This window comes from Mastomys coucha, chromosome X (assembly GCF_008632895.1).
Source record: "Mastomys coucha isolate ucsf_1 chromosome X, UCSF_Mcou_1, whole genome shotgun sequence".
Classification (NCBI taxonomy): Eukaryota; Metazoa; Chordata; class Mammalia; order Rodentia; family Muridae; genus Mastomys; species Mastomys coucha.
Window position 1 is genome coordinate 104,615,413 of NC_045030.1, and position 8,388 is coordinate 104,623,800.

Below are 8,388 nucleotides of genomic sequence, written 5' to 3' on the forward strand. Positions count from 1 at the left end.
GGACCTTGTCCATAAACTATTGTTATTTGGTAAGCCTGCTTCCTACCAACATGATTACTTGGAATTTATGCATATCCTATATTGTTTGCTATGAGTTTCAGTTAAGTTGGCTAATAAAGCTGTTCAAATATTCGACTTAAGTGATTTTTCTTTCCACTTGTTCTATTGATTATTAGGAGAAGCATGTTGAAAGCTCGGACTAAAAGTGTTGTACTTATTTCTTCTTTCAATTCTGTGAAGGTTTTGCTTTGTGTATTTTTTTTTGAAGCGCTTTTGTTAGATGTATAGACTGTTAGGATGTTAGTGTCTTGATGATATGACTTTTTACCATTCTGAAAAGTCCCTTTTTGTACCTGTTAATACTCTTTGTGCTTAAATCCCATATTTCTTTTGGCTCGATTTACTTTTAACGTGCTAATGTTTTAATGTGAATTTCTTATAGACAGGTTTAGAGCTATGTCTTGCTTTTTAAAAATCCATTTTGACAGTGTCTGCTTTTTGTTGCAGTGTTTAGATAATTTTCGTGTCATGTAACTATTGACATGATTAGTTTTAGATCTACCATCTGGCTATTTCCTTCTATATTTACTTTTTCTTCATTTCTACTTTTTTGATTATTATTTATGATTTTATTTTATGTCTTCATGATGTTTGTGTCAGCTCTTTCCACTAAGTCCTCCAGGACCTTGGCCCAAACCTTCCTCTGTCTCTATTATGTAGCTCCAGCTGTCATGAAACTTACTATGTAGACTAGGCTGTCCTTGAACTCGTAGTGCCGGGACTAAAGGCATGTACCACCAACTTGGCCAGCCTAGTCTCCCTTAAAGGAAGTCTGCTGTATTTTTCTGAGCAGTTACATTTAATATAGCAGTTGTACAGCAGACAAATTATCGAAATAATAGCATGAATATATCCCACATTTGGAGGATTCTATGTAAAATATAGACTTGAAGCAGTTAATCCATTTATAAAGCCATTATATACATACCAATATTTTTATATTAACCTGATTATTTTCCCTTTGTCTACCATTATTTGAAAATTATGATAAGCTCATATGAAACTGACTATGATATTAATTTGTTAACTTCATCTAGCTTCTCATATCAGTCATTTTCCATTGATATCACATCTTGAAGAAGTTTAAATTAAGTTGCTTAATACGTATAATTATCAGTACATTATATGACCTGTTTAATATACTTGAATTTCATGAACATTGCTCACCTTCTACTGTATCATACGGAGATAGCATGATTATTTTATTCTACAGCTCACTCAGATAACTATACTTTCCCCCAAATAATTGGCGCTTCACCAAGTACTAAATATTGTTAGGAAAAGATGATGTCACAGTTGAACAAGATTTGTTTATGTCCAGGTTCTAAATCAGTATTTTAGTTTATTTGAGCTGTTGTAAAAAAATACCAGATTGGGTGGGTTTTTTTTTTTATGACAGGGTTTCTCTGTGTAACAGTCTTGGCTGTCCTGGATCTAGTTTAGTAGACCAGGCTAGCCTCAAACTCAGAGAGATCCACCCTCCCTTACCTCCTAGGTGCTGGGATTAAAGACATGGACCACCACTCCTAGCAGGGCTGGTTTCTTATGGCAAATCTAAGGGTGTAGTTTAGAATTTTTTCTACTTCTGCTGTAAAGTCAAGTACAACTTCCTTTGCTCTGTTCTTGGCATGAGGCAGGCAGTGCATATTAATGTAAGTTGTTTTTGCCTTCAGAGAATTTATAAGTTTGGAGGTTTATAGGAATTCTGCAAGTGTTGATATGCCATTGTCTATCTCGAAGGGCTATTGATTTATATCTGGGTCAGGTTCCAACTGTTTTAAATTGGTCTAAAGACCCTATTTGTTCATGCCTTTGCCCAACTGTGAGTACTAACACTGTCCAGCTTTATTCAAGGAATCTGCCTGTCCCAGGTTGCTAAAGCCTTTCCAGGCTGATTCCTGTGTTCTGGAAGAGTGCTCCTTCTACTGATTTAATCTGCTTAATTTACCATTTTCTTCTGAATGGCATTCATTAAAAGGAAATCCCTTTTGCTCTAGCAGTCACACTACTGAGTATGTAAGCAGAGAGAATGAAATTACCATGCTGAAGAGACATCTGCACTCCCGCGTTCATTGAAGCAGTATTCTCAATAATTAAAAACTAGAAACAGCCAAAGTGTACATCACATGAAAATGTACAAAGAGAGTATGGTGCATTTATATGATAGGTTACTATTCTGCCATACAAAGGAATGAAATACTGTCTTTTGTGACACAATCAGATGGAACTGGAGATTATGTTAAGTGAGTGAAACAAGCAAGTCACAGATTAACACCGTATGATTTCTGCTCTTGTAGAGTCCAGTGAAAAATGATCTCATACAAGTTGTTACCAAAAGCTGGGGAGAGATGCTCAAATGGGAAAAGGTTGGACAAGGGTCACTAAGTTATAGTTACTTAGAAGAAAGTTCTGCTGTACTGTTACATAGTTGTGTGTCTATAGATCATCATCAATATACTATACATGAAAATTAGAAGAAAATATTTTAAGTTTTTACTAAGAAGTGATAATGAGGAAAGAGATAAACATGATTTAAATATTATACAGTGTGTACATGTACTGAAGTATATGATATCTCATTAATATGTACACATTTTCTTTTTATGGATCACTTAAAATAAGTTTAAATAAATGAAAAATAATAACTGAGTTTATTTTTCTTTCTTTCATTTTAAAAAAATTGGATATTTTATTTGCTTACATTTCAAATGCTACCTCCTTTACTAGTTTTCCCTCCGCAAACCCCTTATCTCATCCCCCTTGCCCTGCTTCTATGATGGTGCTCCCCTACCCACCTACCAACTCCCACCTCACTGTCCTGGCATTCCTCTACACAGGGGCATAGAGCCTTTACAGGACCAAGGGCTTCCCCTCCCATTGATAGCAGATAAGGCCCCTTCAGCTCCTTCAGTCCTTCCCCTAACTCCCCCATTGGGGACCCTGTGCTCAGTCCAATGATTGATTGTGAGCATCTGCCTCTGCATTTGTCAGGCTCTGGCAGGGCCTCTCAGGAGACAGCTGTATCAGGCTCCTGTCATCAAGCACTTCTTGGCATCCACAATAGTGTCTGAGTTTGGTGTCTGCATGTGGCAGGTGGGGCAGTCTCTGGATGGCCTATCCTTCAGTCTCTGCTCCACTCTTTGTCCCTATATTTCCTTTAGATAGGAGCAATTCTGGGTTAAAATTTTGGAGATGGGTGAGTGGCCCCGTCCCTCAACTGGGGGCGGGGGAGGTGATGGCAGCATGCCTAACCTCTGGATATGGTCTCTATAGGTTCTCTCTCCTCTTTGTGGGCTATTTCAGCTAATGTCATCCCCATGGGGTCCTGGGAGGCTCTTGCTTTCTTGGTATTTGGAACTTTCTGGTTGCTACCCCCACCTCCCCGTCCCCCATGACTACATTCCTCTGTTCAATTTCCTGTCCCTCTGTACATCTCCTCCATCTCCTCCCATACCTGATTCTGCTCCTCTTTTCCCCCTCTCCCTCTTCTCTTCCTTCCAAGTCCTTCTGACCCTCTACTTCCCTTGATTATATTGCTCCCCCTTCTAAGTAGGACTGAAGCATCCACTCTTCAGTCTTCCTTCCTCTTGAGCTTCATGTGGTCCATTAGTTGTATCTTGGGTATTCCACACTCTTTGCCTAATATCCACTTATCAGTGAGTACATGCCAAGTGAGTTCTTTTGTGACTGATTCACTCAGGATTATATTTTGTGGATCCATCAATTCGCCTGCGAATTTCATGAAATCATTGTTTTTAATACCTGACTAGTACTTCATTGTATAAATGTGCTACATTTTCTGTATCCATTCCTCTGTTGAAGGACATTTGGGTTCTTTCCAGTTTCTGGCTATTATAAATATGGCTGCTATTTGAGGAACTGCCAGACTGATTTCCAGAGTCATTGTACCAGCTTGCAATCCCACCAGAGATGGAGAAGTGTTCATCTTTCTCCACAACCTCACCAGCATCTGCTGTCATCTGAGTTTTTGATCTTAACCATTCTGATTGGTGTGAGATGGAATCTCTAGGTTATTTTGATTTGCATCTCCCTGATGACTAAGGATGTTGAACATTTCTTTAGGTGCTTCTAAGGAATAGTGATTGTTGCTTCCTGTTATTTTTGTTGTAGAGGTAGAATTATGTTATGTATGTTTGTATCTTCTTTGGGGTTTGTTGAAAGAAGATTACTTTCTTGCTTTTTCTAGGGTGTAGTTTCCCTCCTTGTGTTGAGAATTTTCCATCTATTATCCTTTGTAGGGCTGGATTTGTGGAAAGATATTGTGTAAATTTTGTTTTGTCATGGAATATCTTGTTTTCTCCATCTATGGTAATTGAGAGTTTTGCTGGGTATAGTAGTCTGGGCTGGCGTTTGTGTTCTTGTAGGGGCTGTATGACATCTGCTCATGATCTTCTAGCTTTCATAGTCTCTGGTGAGAAGTCTGGTGTAATTCTGATAGGTCTGCCTTTATATGTTACTTGATCTTTTTCTCTTACTGCTTTTAATAGTCTGTCTTTGTTTTGTGCATTTGGTGTTTTGATTATTATGTGACAGGAGGAATTTCTTTTCTGGTCCAATCTATTTGGAGTTCTGTAGGTGTCTTGTATGTTTATGGGCATCTTTTCTTTAGGTTAGGGAAATTTTCTTCTATAATTTTGTTGAAGATATTTATTGGCCCATTACTTTGGGAGTCTTCACTCTCTTATTAGGTTTGGTATTCTCATTGTGTCCTGGATTTCCTGGATGTTTTGGGTTAGGAGCTTTTTGCATTTTGCATTTTTCTTTGACTGTTGTATCAATGTTTTCTATGGTATCTTCTGCACCTGAGATTCTCTCTTCTATTTCTTGTATTCTGTTGATGATCTATGACTCCTGATCTCTTTCTTAGGTTTTCTATCTTCAGAGTTGTCTCCCTTTGTGATTTTTTTTTTATTGTTTCTATTTCCATTTTTAGATCCTGGATGGTTTTGTTCAATTCCTTCACCTGTTTGGTTGTATTTTCCTATAATTCTTTAAGGAATTTTTGTGTTTCCTCTTTTTCTATATGTTTACCTGTATTCTCTTGTATTTCTTTAAGGGAGTTATTTATGTCCTTCTTAAACTCCTCTATCATCAACATGAGATGTGATTTTAAGTCAGAGTCTTGCTTTTCTAGTGTGTTGGGGTATCCAGGGTTTGCTGTGGTGAGAGAACTGGGTTCTGATGATGCCAAATAGCCTTGGTTTCTGTTGCTTATGTTCTTGTACTTGCCTCTGGCTATCTGGTTATCTTGTTTTAGCTGGTCCTGCTGTCACTGACTGTGGATTTTCCTTCCTATAAGCCAGTGTGTCAGCAGTGCTGGGAGACCAGCTGTGTCCGGAAGGAATTTGGGTATGGAGAGCTGTGGCACAGGGTCTGCTCCAGGGTGCAGATGGAATCTGGAAGGATCCTGGCCCTGGCTGTTCCTCAGTTCCTGTATCCTGAGGGCTTTGGGAGAGTCCCTCTTGGGCTAGGTAGTTGAGCAGAAGTGGTGGTCTTACCTGTGCTCTCAGGTGTGTCAGCACTCCTGGGAGACCAACTCTCTCCCAGCAGGATTTGGGTATGAAGAGCTTGGCACAGGGTCAGCTCTGGGGCGCAGACAGAAACTGGAAGCTCATTTCTTTCTACCTTTTCTTTCTTTTTTGAAAATAAATTTCTTTCTTTTTTGAGAATTAAGTTCTTCCTTCCTTCCTTCCTTCATTCCTTCTTCTCTGTCTATCTTCCTTCCTTCCTTCCTTCCTTCCTTCCTTCCTTTCTTCCTTCCTTCCTGTCTGTCTCCCTGTCTCTGTCTCTGTCTGTTTCTGTCTGTCTCTGTGTCTGTGTCTCTATGTCTATGTCCCTGTTCTCCCTCTCTCTTTCTTTGAGAAAAGGTCTTACTCCAGAGCCCAAGCTGTCCTTGTACTCATGATATAGCCTAGTCTGACCAAACCATCACACCTAGCTGTTTGACTTTTGATGCCTAAACTGGCACTTATTTCTCATATAGCTGTCTTTTGTCCTGTGGACCAATGTTTAATCCACCAGGCATGATGCTGCCATTTTAATTGCCTTGGTACAATTAGCAAACATATTTTGTACCAGAAGAAGTTGGATCTTTCTACTAGGATTATGTGGATGTTTGTCATGCTTAGAAATAATTTTTTCTCTTTTCCTTTTGATATACCACCCAAGATCCTCTTGTTCATGGGCAACCGCTTCCCAGGCTGGTCCTGCCAGTATTGTAAGAATAAGCAATACTTCAACTCTCATTTATTCCAAGCCATCCCTGATACCAAGATCTGCATCTTTGACTTTGGATAGAAGAAGGCACAAGTGGTCGAATTCTTACTTTGTGTCCACATGGTGTCAGATAAATATGAGCAACTCTTCTCTGAAGGCCTGGAAGATGACCTGTACTTATGCCAACAAGTGCACAGTAAAAAGTTGTGGCAAGGGTGGCTTTCATAGCCAAATGAAGCTCTACCTTTTCCTTGTCATCTGCATCAACAAGATGTCTTGTACTGGGACTGACAAGCTCCATATAGGTATGCTTAGGCCTCAGGGAAGCTCCAGGGCACATTGGCCAAGTCATCATGTCCATCTGCATCAAACTGCAGAATAAGGAACATGTGATTGAGGCTGTGTGTAGTAGCTAAGCTCAAGTTCCCTGGATCCAGAAGATCTACATCTCAAAGAAGCAAGCCTTCACTAAACTTAATGCAGATGGATTTAAAGACATAGTAGCTGAGAAGTGGCTCGTTTCTGATGGCTGTGAGGTCAAATATATTCACATTCCAGGTCCCCTGGACAGGTGGGAGGACCTGTACTCCTAAGGATATCCACAGTGACTCTCTCTTTTCAGTAGTAAATCTCACATCCAGTCAAAACAAAAAAATAATTTATTCTATATAAGCTGTAAATACCTCACCTAATCTTTCTTGTCTCAAGGTAGTTATTGCCCATGGGAATTTGAGCCCAGCAATAAGACCTTTTACTTAGTCCCATCATTAACACATTGTCTCCGTCTTTTTAAGGATTTATTGTATTTTTATTATGCATACACATGCTTTTTTGTGTGGTTAAGTGCGGGTATGTGCATATGAGTGTGTAGGCCCATGGAGTTCAGAAGAAGGCTTTAGATCCTCTGGAGCTGGCAAGAGGCAGATGTGAGCTATCCAGTGTTGGTGCTGGGAACTGAACTTGGGTCTCTTTCAAGAACAGTCCATGCTCTTATTCACGGAGCCATCTTTTTCATCCCCAACTTTGTTTTAATAACTTTGCACCTTCAGAAACAAGAGCAGTTTGCATTTATACACAGAACACTTTGTCATCGCGGACAGTGACTACATTCAGAGTAGCTAACCATCTTTCTAAGTGGTTATCAAAGTTGACAGTTGCTCAGTTTTCAGTCTATCTGTTGTATATTGTATAGTTTGATAACCAGACAGGGAATAATTCCTGGAAGCATATTCCCAAATGATATCCTTTGTACTAGATGCAATCAAGAAAAAAAAGTGTGGGAGGTGCCTAGTATAAAGCTTAGGGCTCATGGCATGGTAGTTGAGTGATATCCCAAGTTAGAATCCTATCCCTATAACCTGTATTTTAAGAATAAAAATACTGGTTTATTTCTAATGCTCCATTATAGCTGTTATGCTTTGAATTTAAAATGTCCTTTATTAGGTCAATTTAAAAATGAATTTAATTTTAAAATTTTCATGCAAGTAAGTGCTATATGTTGAGAATATATACACACCCATGTCCCTCATCTCTCTGCCCACCCACCCACCTGTTAGACATTTCCATTTCTACTTTCCTATCATAAACATGATTTTACATGCTTGTGTTTTGAAACTTGTCCCCCAGGTGGTGGTGCTTCTTTGAGTGGCCATTGAAACTTTGTGTGTGTGGGGGGGGTCTAGATATTGGTATTAGGACAGGCTTTCAAGATTATGTATAGGTTAGTTCCTAGTTGCAACTGCTTTCTGCTTTTCTGATCTCCTGTGATATGAGGGACCTCCACAACATACTCCCATAGCCACGAATTCTGCCATATCTTCTTTATCACAATGAACTGGTGGGGACTGAATCCAGGGCCTTGCTAGTCCCAAGCTGCAGCTTCAGCTCTACAGTTGATTACAATCTACATATCCTTACCTTAGGAAGGAACATCAATTCATTGACTGCTGACTCTCAGGGTCAGTAGTAGCAGCCTGAGTCTAGCAAGAGGTTTCCTTTCAGTCAATACTCACCTGTATAGAGTGGCACAGACCCAGATTCACCGGGATATCAGTTTTGGTTAACTTAAACTTTGCAGGATAGAGTGAAATT

At 39.5% G+C, this 8,388-nt stretch overlaps 1 pseudogene; it reads left to right on the forward strand.

The window, feature by feature from the left end:
* The first annotated feature begins 6,103 nt into the window (after positions 1–6,103).
* Positions 6,104–6,975, forward strand: LOC116093934 (annotated as a pseudogene).
* Positions 6,976–8,388: the final 1,413 nt, after the last annotated feature.